The sequence below is a fragment of the Glycine soja genome, chromosome 1, assembly GCF_004193775.1.
Source record: "Glycine soja cultivar W05 chromosome 1, ASM419377v2, whole genome shotgun sequence".
NCBI classification, from domain to species: Eukaryota; Viridiplantae; Streptophyta; class Magnoliopsida; order Fabales; family Fabaceae; genus Glycine; species Glycine soja.
The window spans coordinates 13,415,462-13,440,379 of NC_041002.1; the positions used below are offsets into that span (position 1 = coordinate 13,415,462).

Sequence of the window (24,918 nt, forward strand, 5' to 3'; positions counted from 1 at the left end):
GGAACACCAATGATGCTTTGAAGCAATCAAGAGTTGGTCTTTCCTCAAGGAGAGACGGGTCCAGTTGAAAGAGGGAGAATATGCTGAGTTCTAGGAGAAAATTGCCAGGAGGCAGTGAACTCAACTTACGGGGCCCATGGCTAAGTATGATCTAGAAATAGTCATGGAGTTCTACACCAATGCATGGCCCACAGAGGAAGGAGTCAGGGATAAGTGCTCCTGGGTTTGGGGCCAATGGATCCCCTTTGTTGAGGATGCCATTAATCAATTCTTGGTGCATCCGTTGGTCCTGGAAGAGGGGCAACGCTATGAGTTCAGCGAGAGGAGGAGCTAGGCTTCAGGGTTTGAAGAGGAGGCCATCGGCCAACTACTGTGTGTTCCAGGGCAAGACTTCACCCGAAGTGTGACGGGGAGACGGGTGCGGATGATGTGCACTAGCATGACCACCCTGACATAGATCTAGATGACACTACTTCTTAGCAACATCCTTCCAGCGATCATAATTATGATCTTCCCTTGCTGAAGTGCCAGTTGGTCTATGCCATCTTGACACAGGTGAGTGTTCATGTGGCCCAATTGATCTCAGATGCCATTTATCAATTTGCAGGGATCACGCCTCCCAGACACCTAATGGACCCAGAAAAGTCCAATAGAGCACTAGGGTTTCCGGTCTTGATCACGAGCCTCTGCCAATTCTATAGGGTGCTGGTTACACCCACAAAGCTTATCTGGCCTCCCATTAACAGGACCTTCATAGAAAAGTATTGCATGCCAAGGCAGCCACAACAACAGGATCAGATGCAGCAGCAGGGGGAGGACCAGTAGCAGCCAGCCGCAGATGCACCACCGCCACCTCTATGAAATCCACCATCTCTACAGTCCATCTTTGCTCACATGCGGAGGATGGAGCTCCAGATGCACGCATATATGCAACATGTGACCGACCAATAGGCGGCCAATCATAGGGGTCAGGTGTAGCTGAATGAAAGCTTTTACCAGTACACCCTACATCAGCAGAGCCAAGATCCCAACCCTTTCCTGTGGCCGACCCCCGAGCAGTTCGGGGCCACATTTGCATGGCCTGGAGATAGGACCAATTTTTAGGCAGGGGCAGGACCCACAGGGACCCCCGTTGATGAAGATGGAGCTTTGGAAGACGATGGCATGGCTGATGTGATGGACTTCTTCCTTTGAGGAGGCAGAGCTGCTTGGCCGGGATCGCCTAAAACTGTGAACTCGTCTTTATTTTTTTTATCTCTTTCAGTATTTGTTTGTTATCTCATTGTGATATAACTTGACTTTATTTTATCTCTTTCAATTTTTGTTTCTTATCTCATTGTGATGAAACTTTATTGCTTCCAGCATGTTGTCGTACTATTGCATTGTGATGGTTTGTCGGAAGCAAGAAAACTAAGCTAAAAAATAATAAGGTCTTGTGTATGGTTTCTTTTCATTCATGCGCCCTTTATTCCTTTTGATAAGTATAATCTCGGGTAATAACTTTGCCTAGATTACAAACTTTTTCTAAAAAACAAAAACTAAAACTAACATGCTTTTGAAAAAAACAAGAAATGATTGCCAGTTTTCTTTTGGAAAATTCACGGATCAAAACACAAAAGGTTTTTGAAAAAAAAGAAATGTGCGCCTAAAGGTTGAAAACAACGAAAGATTTTCCCGAATGCCAAAATGGACTTGGATGTTTGTATGACTTGATAAAAAGAGCAATCGTTGAAACACTGGTTTGGCTTGAATGTGGAAACAAACCCTAAGCCTTAGTGTTTGCATAGCCACAAAGCCTTATATTTGAGTGTCCACATGGATGTGGGTTATGATTAATTTTGCATGAATTTCTAATTGTCATAATATGCGTTTCATGGAAGTAATTTGGGCATTCCTTATTTCTGAGCCATTTGCTAAACAAATATCCTGACATACATCATGTCTCGCCATTTGCTAGCCTTTTGAGCCAAACGTTGACTTTTTGGCCAAGACCTTGACCTAGGATGGAAATTTCCAACCTTACCCTAGGAAGAGAGAACAGGAGGATCTTTCAAGCGAAGCTTCTCTTACCTTGGGTTAGAAATGTTCATCAAAAGAAAAGAACAAGAAAGAGAAGGAAAAAGAATCAATCAATCAAAGATTGAAGAAAAGCAAAGGAAAATAGAAAAGAAAAAAAAAGGTTCTTTGGACTAGACAATGTCTGAACAATGTGCAGAATTGTCGAAAGAGAAAAATATAAGAGAAGAGCAATAATAACTTGGTTAAGACATGGGGGATGTAAAGTGATCACCTGCTTTAGTTACCAACCAAATCTCTGTGTCCGCTCATGTTCTGCGTTGAACCAAAGAGAAAAAGAAACAGAAAAGGGAAAGGCCCAAACAACCAAAGCCAAATTTCCTATCGAAATCCAACCTTATAAAGTCTTATTGATCCATGATGATTGCGCATATTATCTTTGATTTGATGGGAAGTGAGATGAAACTCTTGCCTGTGTTAGGTTTCATACACCTTGAGCGGTTTTCCTCTATTCGGTTGGACCCAGTGTTTCTTCTAAATGTTCTTTTAGAAACAAAATGCTAATATCTTAAAACTCATTTTGGGTTATGAGAAATTCTATCTGCATGCTTTCATTTCCCTTTAGTCACATTGTTTTTCTTCAAAAAAATATATGTTGTTCTGATCATTTTGGGGGTTTGTTTCTTTGCTAAGCGTGCTCATGTTTTAGTGAAAGATTTCAAAGACTATCAGAGTCTTTTGTCTTGCAGAGACTATTAATGTCTTCTGCTCTTTATATTTTCAAAGACTATCAGAGTCTTTTGTCAAGACTATCACAGTCTTCTTTACATTTCAAAGACTTCAATGTCTTTTGTCAAGACTATCATAGTCTTCTTTACATTTTAAAGACTTCAATGTCTTTTGTCAAGACTATCACAGTCTTCTTTACATTTCAAAGACCATCAGAGTCTTTTCTCAAGACTATCAGAGTCTTCTTTACATTTCCAAAGACCGTCAACGTCTTTTGTAAAGACTATCAAAGTCTTCTTTACTTTTCCAAGACTATCAAAGTCTGTTGTCTTGTGGAGGCTATCAATGTCTTCTGCTCTTTACATTTCAAAGACCATCAGTGTCTTTTGTCAAGACTATCAGAGTCTTCTTTAAATTTCCAAAGACCATCAATGTTTTTTGTCAAGACTATCAAAGTCTTCTTTACTTTTCCAAGACTATCAAAGTCTGTTGTCTTGCGGAGGCTATCAATGTCTTCAACTTTTTACTTTTCAAAGACTATCAAAGTCTTTTGTTGCCAAGACTATCAAAGTCTTCTTTACATTTTCATAGACTATCAGAGTCTTTTGTCTTCAAGACTATCAAAGTCTTCTTTACATTTTAAAGGACTATCAGAGTCTGTTGTCGAAACTTCAATGTCTCCTTTATTTTTCAAAGGCTATTGTCGCAATCTACCCTTTTGCGGGCGAGCGAGGCGAGGCTCAAGGGTGCGTCTTCCAAAGGAGGAAAATGCGCGGAGTCGCCACCAACGTTTATTTGTTGAAAACGTCGGAAAAACCAAAGGAAACCGGTCATGAAGATTATTCCAGATTCGGGAGTTGTATTTACGTTTGAGTTAGGTATTAGCATCTCTGACGTTTATCCCAAAGGACAACAGCCTTAATTTAGAATTGTGTGAAATTGTGTACCTAAACTTTTATTTCTTTTTTATTTTTGAGGTCAACAAAAGCAGGGCTCTTGCTCCTACGTACCCTCCATCAAAGAGGAAATCAGACCTATGTAGTTCTTTCTAAAGGGCGAAGTAAGCGATTCTTTTTACTTGGAAGGAGGTCCTTTTAAGGCGTTGGACCTTAAAATGACCCATTTTACATGGTGAGAAAAACTGAGGTATCGAACCTTAAAATCCTTTTTAGTGATTTTGTGCGGACAAGCTTGACTTTGCGAGTTGATTTTAGCCTTAATTTCACTTTAGTTATTAGTCAATTCAATTAAGAAAGAGAAATCCCAAAGAGAAACGTCCGATTGCTTTTTTTGGTTTATTTTACTAAAAGATATTTTTTTGATTATTATATTATTATTTTACCTCTTTTTGGTTTCCAACGTGGTTATGGCATGACCCAACGGTCGGATTTCATTTTAACAGAAATTAACGGATATTACAAATCAAATGATCGGTGGAAATTTATTTTATTTTTTGATTAGGCGAGAAAATGACTTAAGTAAATGACTAAAGTACGTCAAAAGAGGGTACGAAAAGTAAATGAAACGAAAATAAAAGTACGCGAAACAAATGGGGACCACCAAGGGTACATAGAATGAATTGAGAAGTTCGATTTCGGGAACTTACCAGATGAAGACCGAAGAACGACGAAGAACGAACGACAAACGACGAAGAACGGTTGAAAATCTTCGCGAAATCACCCACGGAAACGTTACGGAAGCGCCTCGGCTTGGATTTTCTTCACGGAAACAATTTTCCTCACTAATTTTAAGTGATTACGAAGTACCAGAAGGGCTGAACCCCTTTCTTCTTCACTCCTCCCTCTATTTATAGGAAAATAGGGGAGGAGCTTGCCACCCAGCTCGCCCAGGCGAGCCAGGTTGCTTCCTCCAGAAGCAACCACCTTCTGGAGGAACATCCTGGAAGGCCCAAGTGGGCTTGGTTGCTATTTGCACCCCCCTTTTTACTAAATACACTCCCTTTGTTTTTTTTGTGATTCTTTTTCCGTAACGTTACGAAACTTTACGAATTTCGTAACGATACTTGTTTTCTTTCCGTAACAATAATTCCTTTTGATTTCTGGCATGTCTCGGAACTTCACGTATTGTGCAACAAAGGGTGCCAAGTACCTCGAAGCGGTCAATCAAAGGTTGCATGCCATCAAACAATAGTCCCCAGATGAAATTAGGGTATGACAGTTGCCCCTCTTTACTTACCTTTTATCGGAGATAAGAGGAAAGCAAAGATAAAACACTGATTTCGTCCGTCTTCGCCCTTTCCGGGATTAGTCTATGACGACTTCCGTCTCTCCTTCTTCTTTCTCTGCACAACACAAAACACAAACAACAAAAAACACCAATAACATAATATACACATATACACATGTTTGGCGAAGGAACCAATCGGGAAAATAACAAAAAACCATATTTCCCAGTCACCAGAGGCTCCGTGCTTGATAACGGAGGACGCATGAACAGCGCTAGGCAATCAATTCATGGGGCTCCGAATAGGATGGTGGAGGATACACGAACAACGCTAGGCAATCAATTCGTGGGGCCACGGACTTGATGGTGGAGGACGCATGAACAGCGCTAGGCAATCAATTCATAGGACTCCGGATAAGATTTGAGGGTGGAGGATAGACGAACAGCGCTAGGCAATAACTTCGTGGGGCTCCCGACTCGATGGTGGAGGATCCATGAATGACAATTAATTCATGGGGCTCCGAATAAGATTTGAGGGTGGAGGATAGACGAACAGCGATAGGCAATTAATTCGTGGGGCTGCAGACTCGATGGTGGAGGATGCATGAATGACAATCAATTCATGGGGCTCCGGATAAGATTTGAGGGTGGAGGATAGACGAACAGGGCTAGGAAATCAATTCATGGGGCTCCAAAATCTATGGTGGAGGACGCATGAACAGCGCTAGGCAATCAATTCATGGGACTCCAAATAAGATTTGAGGGTGGAGGATAGACGAACAGCGCTAGGCAATCAATTCGTGGGGCTTCAGACTCGATGGTGGAAGATGCATGAATGATAATCAATTCATGGGGCTCCGGATAAGATTTGAGGGTGGAGGATAGATGAACAGCGCTAGCCAATCAATTTGTGGAGCTCCAGACTCGATGGTGGAGGATGCATGAACAGCGCTAGGCAATCAATTCATGGGACTCCGAATAAGATTTGAGGGTGGAGGATAGACGAACAGGGCTAGGAAATCAATTCGTGGGGCTCCAGACTCGATGGTGGAGGATGCATGAAAAGTGCTAGGCAATCAATTCATGGGACTACGAATAAGATTTGAGGGTGGAGGATAGACGAACAGCGCTAGGCAATCAATTCGTGGGGCTTCAGACTCGATGGTGGAGGATGCATGAATGACAATCAATTCATGAGGCTCCGGATAAGATTTGATGGTGGAGGATAGACGAACAGTGCTAGGCAATCAATTCGTGGGGCTCTAGACTCGATGGTGGAGGATGCATGAATGACAATCAATTCATGGGGCTCCGGATAAGATTTGAGGGTGGAGGATAGACGAACAGCACTAGGCAATCAATTCGTGGGGCTCCAGACTCGATGGTGGAGGACGCATGAACAGCGCTAGGCAATCAATTCATGGGACTCCAAATAAGATTTGAGGGTGGAGGATAGACGAACAACGCTAGGCAATCAATTCGTGGGGATCTAGACTCGATGGTGGAGGATGCATGAACAGCGCTAGGCAATTAATTCATGGGACTCCGAATAAGATTTGAGGGTGGAGGATAGACGAACAGCGCTAGGCAATCAATTCGTGGGGCTCCAGACTCGATGGTGGAGGATGCATGAATGACAATCAATTCATGGGGCTCCGGATAAGATTTGAGGGTGGAGGATAGACGAACAGTGCTAGGCAATCAATTCGTGAGGCTCTAGACTCGATGGTGGAGGATGCATGAATGACAATCCATTCATGGGGCTCGGGATAAGATTTGTTGGCAGGACCGAATGGTCCACTGGGTTTTTTCACCTAAAAAGGCGAATATGCTTTAGCAAGGAAAAATAAATCATTCGCGAGAGCACCATATCTTAGAGAAACAATATACCCATTCCAAAAAGTAATTTTCCTTGTAACCGAAAATGAATGGTAGGATGTCAACATTTAGCTTTTAAATGAACATTCAGGGGAAACGTCGGGTCAAACTGAAACTGGGAATAAAATCACTCATAATGTATAAAAGCTCACACAGGCAAGTGTTTTACCCTAATCCCAAACCATAGATGCACCATGACTTTATTTTGCACATGATTTCCTATCGAACAAAAAGATCACACGCACGATCACGGACCAATAGGATCTTCTCAAAGGTAGTGTTTTTTTTTGGAGTGGAAGCTGGGTGTTTCGGTCTTTTCCTCTTTGTTTATGTGGGGCGGGATATCGCCAGTCGAGAGTGGCTTTGAACGGCAATCCCAAAGGAAGAACCACTTTAAAAATGGGCTTTCCCTTTGCTGGCGGTTATTTACCTCGCCGAAAATTTATCTGGTCCGAAGATCTCCTGTTTTCTTTCTTGCTTTCTTTTATTGATTAGGAATTATTCTGTTTTCCTCTGATCTTTTCCATTTTACTTTCTTCCGATCTTTGATCGGGAATCCTTCTTTTCCTTTTCTTTTCTTTCTTTTCATTTCTTCCTTTTCTTTCTTTTCATCATTTTTTTTCGATCTTTGATTGGGAATTCAGATTTTTGCATTCGTTATTCGCTCTCCCTTGATGAGATCCTGTTGTCCTTTTTCTTCGGGGAAAGGAGAGGATTCTCTTTACAGGCCATGGTTCAAAGTAGCTTAAGGTTGTATCTCAACATGGTCTTTTCATCGTGCGTGCTCGACTTTGATATTTGGGGCAAAACAGATTCATGTGTCAGGGTGTCGGTCTCGGGTTGAATTTCCATATTATTTCCACGAGGCACGCGTAACAATGATGATTTGGAAACAACGTGCAAAATCACTCATGGCTACAGCTAGGTGGGTACTCAAGCATCCAGATTATGGCATTGTGATACTAAGGCTTGGGATTTACACAAGTAGACCCAATATTTCCAAATTATGTTCTTTCATCGGTTCAATGAATCCATCCATTCTTATCTCGGTTATTCTGGAAAATAAACTCTTAGCGTCAGTCTCTTGTTTCCAAAAGATATGTTTGCTCTCTACGAATGATTTATGCTTCCTATGACCATAACATGCCGACCTTCGAGGTCTTTCCTTCTTTTTTCTTTTTGTTTCATTTTTTATGTTCGCAAAAACTATACATCCATCGTTATCTATGAGAAAAACTTTTCTTTGTACACCTACATTCCTATGCACGATAATCTTTTTCTGTATACACAGGCATTAAAAATCCTTTCTCTTTATATCAACACGGTCTATATAACAACTCTATTCCTGTTCAAAGATTTCTTTTTTCGTTTTTTCAACATACACTCGTGGTTTATTCAAAAATTTCTTTATATACCCTCATTACTCACACACAAGAATTTCTTTTCACACCTTATCTACACACACAAAATCTTTCCATACATTTTTTACATATAAAAAACTCTTTTCTTTTCTTTATATATAGACATGACATTTGTTCACAACGCCTCTTTCTTTTTTCTATTCTTGGCGTTATCATGATTTTTTGTTCATTTTATATTTAGGACGACGTTCCTAAATGAAAACTCTACACGGTTCCGGAATTTCAACAAACATTATCGACAATAACAAAGTAAGCACTAACGCAACAGTCCAAACAACATGTATGCACAAAACAAGAGACAATCAAAACAAAACAAACGTTAGTCCCCCAAGTTATAAAAATAAAATGATATGTAACAGATAAAAGAGGAAACATAAAAGAGAATATGAATCTGGGGATCCCCTGGTCATGTGGCTCCACTCCCTCCCAAGAAACCGAGTAAATCTGTCATCTCCTCATCCATGCGGGTCTCCTCTGCATCGCCGGGAGCCTCTGCGGGCGCCTCCCCTGCCTGGGCCTCAGGCTAATCTCCGGGCCATGCAACCTCAGCCCTGAACTGATCTGGAGTAAGGCACGCAAAAGGAGCGAAACCCTGGCTCTGCTGACTAAGGCTGAGCTGGTAGAGACACTCATGTATCTGCACCTGCCCCTTGTGGTTGGCCGCCTGCTGGCGAACCAAGTGCTGTAAATACCGCTCCATGCCAAATGACCCAGCTGGATCAGCCTGATGAGGTGGTGGCGATGCGTCTACGGCCTGCAGTGCATCACCCTGCGCCTGTCTAGGCGTGCAATACTTCTTAATGAAGGCCCGGGTGATCGACGGTCGAATCACCTTACTAGGTGTGACGGGAACCCTGAATGACTGGCAGAGACCCGTGATCAACGCTGGAAACCTCAGGGCTCTATTAGACTTATCTGGGTCTAGAGGGTGCCTGGTAGGTGACATACCTGCAAATAAATAAATGGCATCAGCGATCAACTTAGCCACATGGACGCTCATCCGTGTCAGGATGGCATACACCAGCTGACACTTCGGCAGAGGGAGGTCGAAGTTATGATCGCTGGGCAGGACGTTGCTGAGCAGCAACGTCATCCACATCTGGGTCAAGGTGGTCATGCTGGTGCGCATGATCCGCACCTGCCTCCCGGCAGCGGTCCGGTCAAAATCCTGACCCGGTATGTATAACAGCTGGGCAATGGCCTCCTCTTCAAATCCATCGGCCCGGTTCCTTCTCTGACTAAACTCGCACTCCTGGCCCTCCTCTAACACTAGCGGGTCACCTAGGAACTGGCTAAGGGCGTCTGCATCAAAAGGAATCCACTGACCCCTTACCCATGACCGCATGTCCCGCACGCCCTCCTCCGTGGGCCAAGCATTAGCGTAAAACTCTAGGACTATATTCGGGTCAAACTTAGCCATGGGAGTGACCAACGACGTCCAACGCCGACGAGCTATCTCTTCCTGAAAATCTGCATACTCATCGTCCCTGAGCTGGACGCGTCTCTCTCGGTGGAACGACCATCCTTTGATGGCCTCGAAATGCTGCTGGTGCTCCGCGCTCCTGAAACGATGGCTATCAAACTCGGGAGCGGCGCTGGTCCCTTCAGCCGCGGCGTCCCTCCTAGACCTTTTTGCGGAAAGCTTTCTCGGAGCCATTTCCTGCGAGGACAACATTTGGAAAGTTAGTTTACAAGAAATATACCAATCATTACAAATAAGAGCCGAACAACACTTCATATGGCGCGAGTGTCAACATGCACTTTATAAAATAATCATATTGGGGCCGTGCTATTTTATGACACATGCATTTGCACACATAAAAATTTGGTGAGAGGCATTTTATGACACACATCCATGTACATATTTTTTTGACAAACCTCTTCATGCTACATCCTATATATATACACACATTTTTTTTTTGGAAGGCTTCTTTTGCTACCTACTCACAAATACACATATTTTGAAAAATACTTTTACACTACCTATCCAAACACTTTGTAAGGCACTTCATGCTATATATATTCATATTTTGCAAGGCATTTTATTCAACATTTTGCAAGGCATTTCATTCAACATTTTGCAAGGCATTTCATGCTACATATTTACATGCATACATATTATCGAAGGGTTTTTTCATGCTATCTAAGCACAAGGCATTCCTCACGAGGCAGCAAGCTTTGAATTTCTAGTCAAAAACACTCATCAACATATTCTAATACTCATGCATCTTTTATATTCAAAACCGGAAACTTAGATTCCTATGTGCACACAATGTCGAGGCCTTCTACCGCTCTCAGCCTCTCTTCAAGTAGATCAATATTTCCCTTGTCTTTTGCAAAAGGAACGAGTTCCTTAACGGGTGCAGATGGAGACGGGACGTGGCGGACTATGTTTGGTTGGGGGAACTCATGGGGGGCTGGTTCCTTGAGGGGAAGTAGAGGGCCTAAATGGGCATCTCCTTCATCATCTTCTTGCAGAGGATAGTCGGCATGAGGAGGGAGCTGCCCCTCGAAGGTAGGGGCTTGGCTCAAATCGTCTGGAGCGGTATGGGGAGTGAAGTCTAGAGGCAAGCCATAAGGGTAGGCTTGAGGATTATACCTCCGATTGAAACCCGTCGCGTTTCTGTCTCGGCCTAAGTTTATTGCAGGCTGTAGCACCGGTTCCGCTTCCCTAGTTGTATTGGAAGCGGCCGCTGTAGCATTATCTTCTATAGTTTTTTGAATCTTTAGCATGGCCTCCGTGATAGAAGCCATTTGATCTTTTAAGGCCGATAGGTCGGCCTTCATCTGTTCTTGCACTCCCTCTTCGTTATCCATCTTACTTCTGGATCGGGTGTTATAGGGGTGCCTTTGCGCTTTTTTAGTTATGGTGAGTTCCCTAAAGAAACAAATAGTGGTGAGTATGCCACCAAACATGAATATGCTAATGAATGATCAGAGCACTTGGATCCACCTCAAGGCTTTTTTAGACAACGTGATGAGTTTCAGAACTTCTCTTTTTATAAAAAGGAACAAAATCTTTTATCTAGCCAAGATCATACAAAAGTGTTACAACAGAACCTAACGGTTTCTAATTATATGGGCCATTAAATCAATCATGTGTCGACAGTAATTGATTAGCCCGTGAATTTCCTCTGGGGCCGAACACACTTCAGCGATGGCCTTTGCTTTGGCTAGTAGTCGCGGGAGGTCTTGACTTCCATTTAAGGTCAAGGCAAACCTATGCATCCACATGGTCGCTTCTTGATGCAATGCATCAATCACCCTCCTTCTTGCTTCCTTCTCGATGTACGCTTGTGCGAAGTCCTCTACTAGTTTTTGTTCATAGGTCAAAGACTGGTTTAACTCTTCTTTGTATAGCTATCATGCTTTGCTCTGTGGCTATCATGCTTTGCTCTGTGGCTTCTAAGTGTTGGGCCAAACTCCTCTTGGATCTTGAGCAAGCAGCTAACTCCTCCTTTAAGACCATGCCATGTACTCGTGACTGGTCTCTTTCCTCTCTCCGGAGCTTGAGCTCATTGTTGCTGCCCCACAAAGCTCCTCGGAATTTATCTCGGCCATGCTCTTCCTTGCGAGCCCTCTAGGTTTCTCGTTCGAGGGCTCTTGCAGTAGCCGCATTTTCCTCTCGTAATCCGGCACACTCTTTCCGGATGTCTGTAGCGACTAACTTGAATTTTTCTTTGGTGAGTCTTGCCTTTCCTAGCTCTGATTTTAAAGCTTGGACTTCTTCATCCTCTTCCGAAGCTTCGAAGTTCTCCTCATTGATAATTTTCAATTTGGAGAGCCAATCTAACCCTCATGTATGAACTCTTAGCCATTCATGATAACCACCGATGATGCCATTACGGATGCCCCTAAGTTCTTTATCTTTCCTTAACGGGTTTTCCCATGCCTTGTGGACTCTTTGTACGATCTTGAAACTTTGCGCGCCGAAATCTCTCAATAGGAAAGGCGAGAGGCTCTCTTCCGTCGGTGCTCCCCTCATGGGGTACCCTAACTGTCTTATAGCAAGTGCGAGATTATAGTTAATACAACCCCTCGTCCCTATCAATGGAACGTTTGGGTAGTCCTCACATGAGAAGAGAACTCCCTCCTTTCCTTCCTTCCATCGAGGAAACCAGTTGATTGTGCTGCCTCCTATCCCAGCCAAGTATTGGTCCCAATCTACTCTTCTCTTTTTGACGCACGAGCGATAACTTTGAAGCGGACACGGATGCCTTATGTCTTGTTGAAATAGGTGCGAGACCAACCACACACAAAGAACGGGTAAGCAGCAGACAATCCGTGCGTTGTTCTTCTCGCACCTTCGGTCAAATGTATCAAATAAGTCCGCCAAGATAGCTACCACCGGGCTCTCCTTGCTAGGGTGATATGCAAGGAAAGCATCAATTGTGGCTAGGTCCACCAAACCGTCCACGTTTGGAAAGAGGACAACCCCAAAGATTAGCAAAGCTAGTATATCCGCAAATGGGACCCACTTCTCTTGATTCGCCATATCCCTTGCCTTGCCTTCCAAGTATTTCCGCGGTAGGCCCACTACGCCGTTTCGAGTTTGCTTCATACGATCCAACTCTCTCGCCGAATCTCCGACCACAGCTGCAATCTTGCTCAAGGAGGGAAGAAACCCGGAGAAAAGATACGGTTTTCTTCCCCCAAGAGGGCATCCTAAAATCTCCTCAAATTCTTCAAAAGTTGGTACTATTTGGAAGTCCCCAAACGTGAAGCATCTCAACAGCTGGTCATAGTATTAGGCGAGGGATACAATGGCTTCCGTAAATACCTCCGCTGTGGTCAAATCTAAAATCTTTCCGTACACTTTGCGGAAGGCTTTACTTTGGAGGGGTCCCATCAACCGTCCCAACTCCTTAAGGCTGGTGACATCTAGGCTCTTAATCTTGACTTGATAGAATCTTTTTCCGTTTTGATTTGTTCCCATCATTTACCTAAAAAAGGGTGAATCAAGGCTCCGATATGAATGATGCAATGCGCATGCATGAAACGAAAAGAAAAACAAGTGGTAATTTACATATACGAGACCGAAAAAGATCCATCTTTTTAATACTACGTTCTAAGCATTGCGGCGCCCCAACGTATGCATTAAAAAGTGACGCATTACTCTAAAGAGACAAAATATCACTAGCTATACAGCAAAACTATAATTTATGTGCTATTCGCAGAAGAATGCATGAGAACAAATGGCACAGAGCGTGTTTGCTCCATGCCCCTATTTGGGGACCTATAGGATAATATCTAGGGGTCTCTAATAACTACTCCCAACGATCCATATTTCACATGGCCGTTTTCTAGAGGTATCATCACTCAAGATAATAATATTGCGGCGGTATGGAATACCAGCGGCAACACATTATAAAGAGAGAAAGCTCTAGACGAGGTTTCACTATTATCAAGCAAGTCGAAGACCTAGCATGACCATAGATTCACCTCCACTCCTTAGATTCCCATGGACCCGGGTATAGGGCCCCTTTTTTACTCAAACCCGTGGGTGCTTAGAATGCAGTGTAAAAATGTGGAAAAGACAACATTAATTATATTTACACAGTTCAACAAAATGCACACACAAAGTTTCACAATTCCACAATTTCCTAAAATAGGCCTAACTCACAAAAACAATCCCCAGTGGAGTCGCCAATTGTCGCAACCTACCCTTTTGCGAGCAAGCGAGGCGAGGCTCACGAGTGCGCTTCCAAAGGAGGAAAATGCGCGGAGTCGCCACCAAAATTTATTTGTGCAAAAGGTCGGAAAAACTGAAGGAAACCGGTCATGAAGATTATTCCAAATTCGGGAGTTGTATTTACGTTTGAGGAAGGTATTAGCACCTCTCACGTTTATCCCAAAGGACAACAGCCTTAATTTTAGAATTGTGTGAAATTGTGTACCTAAACTTTTATTTCTTTTTTATTTTTGAGGTCGACAATAGTGGGGCTCTTGCTCCTACGTACCCTCCATCAAAGAGGAAATAAGACTTATGTAGTTCTTTCTAAAGGGCGAATCAAGCGATTCTTTTTACTTGGAAGGAGGTCCTTTTAAGGTGTTGGACCTTAAAATGGCCCATTTTACTTGGTGAGAAAAACTGAGGTATCGAACCTTAAAATCCTTTTTAGTGATTTTTTGCGGACGAGCTTGACGTTGCGAGTTGATTTTAGCCTTAGTTTCACTTTAGTTATTAGTCAATTCAATTAAGAAAGAGAAATCCCAAACAGAAACGTCTGATTGCTTTTTTTGGTTTATTTTACTAAAAGATATTTTTTTATTATTATATTATTATTTTACCTTTTTTTGGTTTCCAACGTGGTTACGGCATGACCGAACGGTCGGATTTCATTTTAACAGAAATTGAAGGATATTACAAATCAAATGATCGGTGGAAATTTATTTTATTTTTTGATTGGGCGAGAAAATGACTTAAGTAAATGACTAAAGCACGTCAAAAGGGGGTACGGAAAGTAAATGAAACGAAAATAAAAGTATGCGAAAAAAATGGGGACCACCAAGGGTACATAGAATGAATTGAAAAGTTTGATTTCGGGAACTTACCGGTTGAAGACCGAAGAACGGTTGAAAATCTTCGCGAAATCACCCACGGAAATGTTACGGAAACGTTACGGAAGAACCTCGGCTTGGATTTTCTTCACGGAAACAATTTTCCTCACTAATTTTAAGTGATTACGAAGTACCAGAAGGGCTGAACCCCTTTCTTCTTCACTCCTCCCTCTATTTATAGGAAAATAAGGGAGGAGCTTGCCACCCAGCTTGCCCAAGTGAGCCAGGTTGCTTCCTCCAGAAGCAACCGCCTTCTGGAGGAACATCCTGGAAGGCCCAAGTGGGCCTAGTTGCTATTTACACCCCCCTTTGCTTTTTTTGGTGATTCTTTTTTCGTAATGTTACGAAACTTTACGAATTTCATAACGATACTTGTTTTCTTTCTGTAAGGTTACGGAACCTTACGGATCATGTAATTACTCCTTTTTTAGCTTTCGGAATGTTACAATGCTTCCTTTTTGATTTCCGGCATGTCTCAGAACTTCACGTATTGTGCAACAAAGGGTGCCAAGTACCTCGAAGCAGTCAACCAAAGGTTGCATGCCATCAAACAATAGTCCCCAGACGGAATTAGGGTATGACAGCTATCAATGTCTTTTGTCGAGATTTCAATGTCTCCTTTACATTGCAAAACTTCAAGGTCTTTTGTTTGATGTACCTGATGCCTTCTATATTCTTTCTTTTGATAGGTTTCACTGCTTGGGTTTTCGCTAGTAGCTGGTCGGATGGCAAGATCGCTAGGATGAAATTAGTGTCCTTATCTTTACTTACCTTTTCATTTTCAATAAAAGACAAGTAAAGAGGGCAATTGTCAGACCCTAATTTCGTCCGGGGAGTACCGTTTGCTAAAGTTTTGATTCTTGCCAGCCAAATTAAGCTACTTAACACCAGTTGTCGCGCAATACGAAAGGTTTTTCAACATTTCGGTAAAGAATGCGGAAAATACCCAAAATGGAGGGCAAAAGGGTCATTTGGAAGCTTTTTCTGACCCCTGGCTTGCCCAGGCGAGCCTCTGGCTCGCTTGGGCCCCCAAATAGCTTAGGGGTGAAGTAACCAGCTCACCTGGGCAAGCAAGGTTACTTCAACTTGACGCAACAGCTCACCTGGGCAAGCTGCAGATCAACCAAGTCCCCTCATTTTCTATAAATAGGCGTGAGGGGGCTAAAGGAAGGGGTTGAGCCTTCATATATTGAAAGGATTTAGTGAAATTAAGGAGAATAAGGAGAAAGAATAAGAAAAAATGAGATTGAGGCGCTTCCGAATCACAACCGTGATCGATTCCTACATCGTTCTTCATTTATCAACCGGTTAGTATTTATTTTAAGGTTTTGAATTTTCTCTATTCACCCTTAGGGGTCCTCCTTGTTGCTTTGTGCATCTTCATCTCATTCTTCTACCATTAGTAATCTCATTTCTTCATGTAAAGCAAATTTCAACCGATCATTTGAGCCGTAATCTCATTTTATCCTTGTAAAATAAAATTTCAACCGATCATTTACCTCACAAGTCGTCTTTTAATGAGATTGAAAGTAAATAAGTGAAATCATGATAAAATCAACATGTAATCGAGCTTTTTATGCAAAAAAGGTCGCTCGAGTCCGTTCAAGGTCCAACGTCTTAACGATCTCTTTTTATTTTTTATTGGTTAAAATGAACCTTTCAAAATTTTAAAATCAACTCATCGCATAACTTTCTTGCTTTTTAAAGAACTATGTAGTTCTGAGTTCCTCATCGCACTTGAGGATACGTAGGAGCAAAGACAACACTCTTGTCGACCCCAAAAAGTAAAAAAACATAAAAAGGAGAAAAATAAATAAATATTGAAGTCATGATTTTGCACACTCGTTTAAAGGCTGTCGTCCCTTGTGACGAACGCTTGGGGTGCTAATACTTTCTCCACGTGTAAACAACTCCCAAACCCTTTTCTTAGAAATCCGCAAACCAGTTTTTGGTTTTCCTAACGTTTTTCTCGAATAAACATTGGTGGCGACTCTCGCGCATTTTTCTCTTTTGGATGACGCACCCTTGAGTCTCGCCTCGCCCTCCTGCTGAAGGGTAGGTTGCGACAATGTTAAATGTGTATTATTATTTTTAAGTAGTTGTTGTACTATGTGATAATGAATTATAACATTTATTCTTAATTATCCATGTATGATAGATTTATCATTCAAACATTCTTAAAATGAGAATGCTCATATATATATATATATATATATATATATATATATATATATATATATATATATATATATATATATATCAAAGGTTTGGACTCCATCCAATATTTCAATTGGACAAAAGATGTGGATCAATTTTTAGTTTTTTTTTGTTGCCATTTTTACATTTCAACGAAGATAATTTAAATCAACATGCCATTGTAAAAGGTTTGGTGAAGCTTTAGTGGTATGTTAACATATATACCTTTTGCCCATATTTTGTTATTGATTTCATTATCTTACATATGAGATGTACATGAAATTATTGTAAAAATAAAAATAAAAATATGAACCTCTTGGACTAAGCAAATGTTCCCAAAAGATTATTACTTTAGGTGTGAAAGACATTGTATTCTTGTGAAAGAGCATGTTAGTGTCTTTTGTGGTTAAGGAATTAAAATTTATTTCAGGACAATTCACAACTTTAGATGCCACCTTTTTTAGGGTGGCTAAAATGTTTGATTTGGTAATATCTTGGAACTCTATTCTTTCTTTTTCCTTAATTATAGCCTTCTGCTTATATTGACTATGTCCATGTTTCATCATGCAACTAGGGGTATCTCTTTCACTTGTTACTCCGAATTGTCATCCATTGTTTATATCAATTTTTAATTTGGTAGGACTTTATTTTTTATCAATAACTTTGTTTCATTGACAACTTATTTTTGGCTTTCCATAAGATATTTGTTTATTGGGTTGTGGCATCAATTGTCCCATGACAGAGGCCTAGGTGGGTCAAGTCACAATCGACTTGTGGTATTTGGGTTGTTATGCTCCTAGAGAGAAAAAGTTGTGCCCTGAATATAAGCTATAGCTTTTGGCCTAGTGGTAAGTACTCAATCCTACATTGCTTTCAGATCCAATGGTTCGACTTGGTAATCAACTTAGATGAGTAAAATGGTTGCGGTGGATCCTTTTGGTTTGGGGATTCCTTGGATCGAAAGTCTTCCTGGCAGTGACTCCAGGTGGTGTATCCCGTGGGTGGAGCAGCGGTGCAAGTATCTAAAGCATGTAAACTCTAATGGTCACCATGGAAATACTCGTCGATGAAAATGGCTTCCGCTCGAAGGGGAAGCTACCATGTGGATGAAACTCACACTTGAAAGGAAGATTCTTAGAGTACAAATGTGAGGTGAAGTCCCACATTATGTAGAAATAAGAAGGTTTAACATCATATAAGTGAAGGAAAAACCCATAAAACCCTTAAAGTTTTGAGTTATAGTGTTGTGTCAAGTTCGTTTATATAGTTACCTATGACTCATTGGTGTAAAATCTCTCTGGTATTTACCCTTCGGTTGCGCAACAATATCTATCTTCATAGATCTTGGTTACAAAATAGCTATTTAATATATGCTAGTATAGATCATGGAAGTGGTAGTGAACCATTTTGGTTAGGCTAATTATCAAATTTTCAATTAAATTGCAACCATGCAATTAGCAAAATTTCAAAATTGCATTTGGTTCATATTATTGCCATATATTTTTTCATAATATTGACAGCCATAAAGAGGGCATGAATTGAAGCTTTGGAGAGCAAGGATAGGAAGTGACCATGTTAAGAGTCATCTATCTCTAAAGCTTGAATTCATATATAGGTGAATAATTTTATTATGTCTATCACAATGCAAAAATGAATCAAGACATTCCATGCTAGTTTATATATATATATATATATATATATATATATATATATATATATATATATATATATATATATATATATATATATATATATATATTATAATTCAAGCAAAAGTGGACAAGTTCTATAATCCATCAAGTTACCAATCAGTAATATAATTATATGAAGGTGTTTAATAAGTTTTTGTATACACATGAATAAGATTAATCCCATTAAAACTAATTTTCCAATGAATGATCATCTATCAGTATAGTATGTATTCTTATATTTTTGGATAGTATATAATATTTCCCCTTTGTTTATTAGGGGAATTATCTAAAGGAAGACACTCCCATCACCAATTATGGAAATGGTCAGATCATTGTTTTATTATCAACACACTATGCCGCACTTATCCCACAGGAAACAACATCGAAAAAGGACCTTTTAACATGGCTTTTAGAACAAAAGGATCTAATTTCTTTAGACAAAATTCTTGGAGAGTGCTAAGGTCATCCACTTCCACCGCTGGAGAAGGGTCATTACCTCAAAACAATCCAGGTTCATGGCGGCATGAGAAATTAAATGCACGGTATTCTCCCGGAGTTCGTGCTTTGGTCCTGGTGCAAGTGTTGATCACTACTACAATAAAAGCATACTACATCGGTTATTTGTGGCTTACAACATCGGTTATCGACCGTCGTCGTATTAGGCATCATAGAAAGTGTAGACATCTATGATGACGGTTGTATTGAATCGTCGTAGAATGTATAACATTCTAAGACGGGTTCCTGCCAAGGACCTTCTTAGAGTGTACCTCATTCAAAGACGGTCTTAAAGACAACCGTCTTAGAATGTATTATTTTTTAAAAAAATAATTTCATTTTTTGTAGTCATCTCCATCTCAGCTATATTATAATGATTGACACCAATACACTGCTACTTAAGTGCCACATAATAATTGATAAAAACGTGTGACCATTCAACTAATTAATGTATAAGAAAATTATTTTTGTCTCTAACTATATTATAACAATCATACATAAATTTCATTAAAATGAGACACTGCCAGTAATAGAAGATTTTCTATTTTTTTAAAGGCATCTTTCTAGTAGATTAAAAAGCCATTACAAAATATATTAAAACTAAATTAAAATGTTCTTAGAATAATGGGGAATATAAAGTCGAGTTTTTATTGTAATGATATATACTCAACTGAAATAAATGGAATAGAATGCCACAATTCAGGTTACCTTAACAATAGTTTGATCATATAGAAGAGGCAACAGATCAGGAAGAAGCCCCTTAATGAGATTCGGCTTATTGTGTGCTAATGTGCTTATAGCCAAAACAGCAGCTCGCCTAACATGTTGCATACTCATAATAACAACCTGCAAAAGTTCCAACTAATTAACCATCGACCAGTATGGCACAAATATGCAACCAATAAAAAGAACATAGCATGTTATATTTCTTGAACGACATTCAGTAAGGTGATTAAAAACTCACCCTATTGTTATCCTTGATAAGCATCAGAAATAAAGATATTTAAGGGTATATGATCTCATTTATCTTCTCTAGACGCTCAACTATGGAGTACTTCACAGCAATGACAACAGTAGCTCGAGTAAATGCAGATGGGCTGGTTGTTCTTACCTATAGAAGTTTCAAACCATATAAAAACAATCATCAAATACAACACTTGTAAGTCACAGGCACAAGTATAGGATACCAAAAGAAAATTCAGATACCTTGAGTGCAGGGATGAGTTTAACAGGCTCAATAAGAGCAATTTTGCCTTAACACTCCACCATTACATTGCACACTCTCTCTTCCTCACTTTCACAATGGTTGAAGAGTAAATTAAGTATTTTCTCAACACTGGACTCTTGAAACTTTGCTTTATCTACAGATTGTCTCACAATTACCTACCAGGTAGGGGCAAGAGAATTGTATATATATTAAATTAAATATTCACAAGTTTTCATGATTGCGTATATATATTAAATATTAGAAAGAAATCAAATTAACTAGATAGATTTTGTTAAGGCAACACGCCTCTTTCAAAGAATGAGGCAAGAGATATTGTTTCTTCTGCTGATTATCAATTTGATCCAAGATAAATGGCAAGTATTTTGGAAGATTACCAACAACAATGTTACCAAGAGCATATGAGGCAGCAGACTTTATCTCTTCAAAAGGGGTCTGGAAAGATTCAATAACAATATTTTCTATGTGTGCATATGTACTTAGATCCTTCCTTCTACCAATATAGAAAAATAATTTACTCGTGTTTTTGTAATGAAATCAAATGACATTTTTGTAAAATTAAGTTATTTCCACAATTAGAATTAACTTTTTCAATATAAGGGGTTGGGAAAAGAAGCATGAAGGGATTGACCAAAATTATGTTTGATTAATTATTATGCTTGCCCTAGCTCCTATTTTGAAGAGAGAAAAATAATTTACCCGTGTTTTTGTCATGAAAACAAATGATATTTTTTGTAAAATTAAGTTATTTTCACAATTAGAACTAGTTTTTTCAATGTAACATGATTAAACATCACATACTTTTCATGTATTAATTATGGACGGGTTTGTTTTAACTTAATTTTTTTAAATAAGTGTTTTCTTAAAAAAAATTCTTAATAAACAGATAGAATTTACTTCTCAAAATGAGAAAAAACATTTTATTTAAGTATAAAAATTTAGAGACAAACATAAGGAAAAAAAAACAAAAAAAACTCCTAATTTTATTAAAATAAGTATTTTTTAAGAAACAAATTTAACCAAATTCATCCTATATTTCATAAGCCATTTTCTTCAATTTCATACACTCATTGACATATTCAGTTAAAAATATGCATTGCTTTCAATGTTTTATGGTGAATCTTTGTTTATAAAACTGTATATCTAAGCCTTTTTCTTTATTTATTGGAAACTTTTCTTTATTGTCATTCAAAAACAATTTTTAATAGTTCATCTACTTTAAGAAAACTAGGTATAGTAATCCAAAAGAAAATAAATTAAGAGAATGCACTTAGTACTAGAGGATGGAAATTGACCCATCAAGGTGAACTACATTAAAAAAATGCAAAACAATAAACCTACTAAATTTAAATATTTAGATATATAAAAAAATTAATTAAACATAATTATAACATGTTAAAATTTGATATGTGAATCTCTTATGGATAGTTTTACATTTGTTCATGGCAATATGAACTATCATGTGAGTAAAAAATATTTTTTTAAAAAAATTAACAATGAAGAATCTCACACTTTTGGTTGGGTGACAACAAGTTCTTTAAATTATTTAATGAAGTTCTTACCAACGTAGTGAGAAATTATTCTTTGTTATTCTATTTAATGATAGAAAAAGTTCTTTAAAATATATAATGAAGTACAAACGGTAAATTCTGATAGGGATGATGAATGTCTCCCACCACAAGAAACAAAGAAACCTAATAGAAACTGGTCAAGGAACATGACCCCACCCAAATGTGCACGTAGTGGACCATTGGTCAAGGTTAAGGCTGAACATCATAGACGCATCAATAGTGAAGGGGATGTTGGACCAAGGTTGGTAAGAAGCAATGGAATGAGAAGAGAGTGGAGTTTGAAGGATTTGGCTGGGCAACAACAAGACAAGGGAGTTAGATGCTATTGAGATATCTATCATTCATGGGCCATAAATTGTTGAATTTTGTTGGACTTTTCCATTAACATTGTGTATTCTTGTATTCTTTGGGGGAGAAAGTATTCCATGATCCCTTGACTACTAAGTGGTTATATTGCTAAAGATTAGAACGTCATCATGCGTCACACTACATGAAGGAGAAACTCTTGTGCTTATGGTTAGCCAACAAAAAATCCCTTGATAGTATGGCTTTTTCCTTCTCGTTTAATGGTTTTAGCCTTAGATGATGCTTTAGGGACTTTTAATCTCCCCCAAACATAAAAGTGCAAGGTGCTGCTTAGCCTTTCAAAATTAAAAGGGAAAATGCACAATGATTAGTACACATAGAAGACAAGGAACAATCTACTGTTGTGGAAATATATTTCATTTTATTTGAGAGGTGTTGGGAACAAGCAATTCCACAATTGATTCTAGAGATCTTCAAAAGATAATCAAGATATGCTATGATATTCTATATAAAGTCTAAAATACTATGAAGATATTCTATCAGAGCATAGCCACTTAAAAAGAAAGAAAAGAAATTAGAAATATAAGGAGTTATAGGAAATGACGGGATAAAACTGACAGCAAACCAACACCTATAAACTGCAAGATCAGATTGAATTAGAGCAGGCTGCAACTGCATAAATAGTTAAATACTGAGATGGATTATCAATTAAATTCACTACACAATAGAAATACTGAAGAGAAAAGCTTACGGAGTTAGAACGGCTGTCATCCTTGAGAATGTGAGTGAGCATTTTCACTGTAGATGAGCATTTTCACTGAAGAGAAAAGCTTACGGAGTTAGAACTGTTGTCATCCTTGAGAATGTCAGTGAGCATTTTCACTGTAGATGAACACTTCTGATCACCAGCAACAAGGCATAGAATAGTAACACACTGAGCTATCGAATGCAAAGCTTGTTTAGCAATGCCACCAGACTGTGGAGAAGGCTTAGCAGAGGCAAATAATGACTCCAACACATAATCAATACTAGTATTTGCAGAATAGACTAAAGCAGCAAAAACGTTTTGCAAAGCCTGTAGCATTCAGCAAACAAAACCTGAGAATGCATTTATTTTATTTCATATAAATTGGGACAAGTTCAGTCACATGCATCAAAATTACCGAAAGTGCTTGCCCCTGCAACAATGAGCTTTTAATTAATGTTAAAGCTTGGGGAAGAACTTTGTTTCTAACGGCCAAACCAATACTTTGATTTGACCTCTTGTCACCCATTAATGTGCAACAGAGTTCCAGGGCAAGAGCTATCATATGCAAGTTAGAATCACTGAAACACAAGCATCAAAAGAAAATAGAATCAATCATTCCATATCACCAATGCCAATGTACAAAGAGTAGCTTAGTAAGACAAACCTAATTAGTCTCGACAGTTCTACGATAATAACTTCATAAGCAAACAAAACAATCTTATCACCATAAGCAACTATAAGTGAATTTAAGGTTCCCAAGGTAGCCTGCCTTAGAGCATGATTAGCCTATTTGCAAACCAGTAAAACAAGGCTTAGAATATTTCACCCCCTTACCGTGGGAAACTCAATTCATAAAATTTGACTTCAAAATCAAATCAAATACATTAAGTTTTGATAAAAAAAATACATAATAAGTTAAGTTGATGAATGTATTATAGTGAGAAGAATAACATACTTTTCAAAGGAATGCAATCAACTCTGCTACCACATGCTCTAGAACACATGATAGATCCACCCGAAGTAGAGAAGCAGCAATGACAGCAAATGCCGGCATACAAAATCCAACAGTAGCATACATTTCCATAATCAAGTTTCATCCCTCCATTCCACCCATCCTAATCGGGAGTTAGAACAACCTGACCATTTGCCTCAAGTGAGATTGCTCTCTCACTTTTGTTAGCAACCTACATCTCTGCACCCACCATGTCGAACATAACCTGTCAAAATCAAATAACAAACTCTTAGCTCCATCCCCATTGTCTATTTTCAACATACAACCCAAGAGAAGTGGAAAAATACAATAACACAAAAATCAAAGATTCCTCAAGCAATTGCTAAAAAAGCTTCACTTCACCTTTACAAATTAGAAAGTGTTTAAACTCACCTAAATCACCTAAACCCCACTGTTTTAAGCAACATCTTCAGAAGCTCAATGGCTGAGCACTGCTTCTTGTAACTATCAGCAAGCACTCTCAAATTTGTTCTTGTTTTACATATTCGTCCGCTCAATACTTCAGAGAAGTCCTCAACAGAACCTTCCATGGCACCTTCAAACCCCACGCCCAACAAAATACGTGCCACCACCTTCTGTGACAATTTCACCACTTGCTCAGGCCCAATAACTTTCGCATTCCCCCTCAGCTCCAAATTTCCCACGAGACAACCCTCCTCCATGTTCCACAATACCATGCTCAGGCCTAACCCCGTGCCTCTCCATCATAATAGAACTCCTAGTTGTCGCAATAGGAGGCAAGGTATCAAGAACACCAAGCACCTTCACTTTCTGGTTACTACTACTTTCCACCCTATCACTCAATGGAAGCGCACTATCAGGCACGTAGTTTAACGTGTACACTATCTCTGGAAAAACTGAGGAGAAAGTGGGGATTGGATTGGT

The 24,918-nt window shown here is 39.5% G+C and overlaps 1 pseudogene; it reads right to left on the reverse strand.

The window, feature by feature from the left end:
- Positions 1-751: 751 nt before the first annotated feature.
- LOC114409355 lies at positions 752-24,099 on the reverse strand (annotated as a pseudogene).
- Positions 24,100-24,918: the final 819 nt, after the last annotated feature.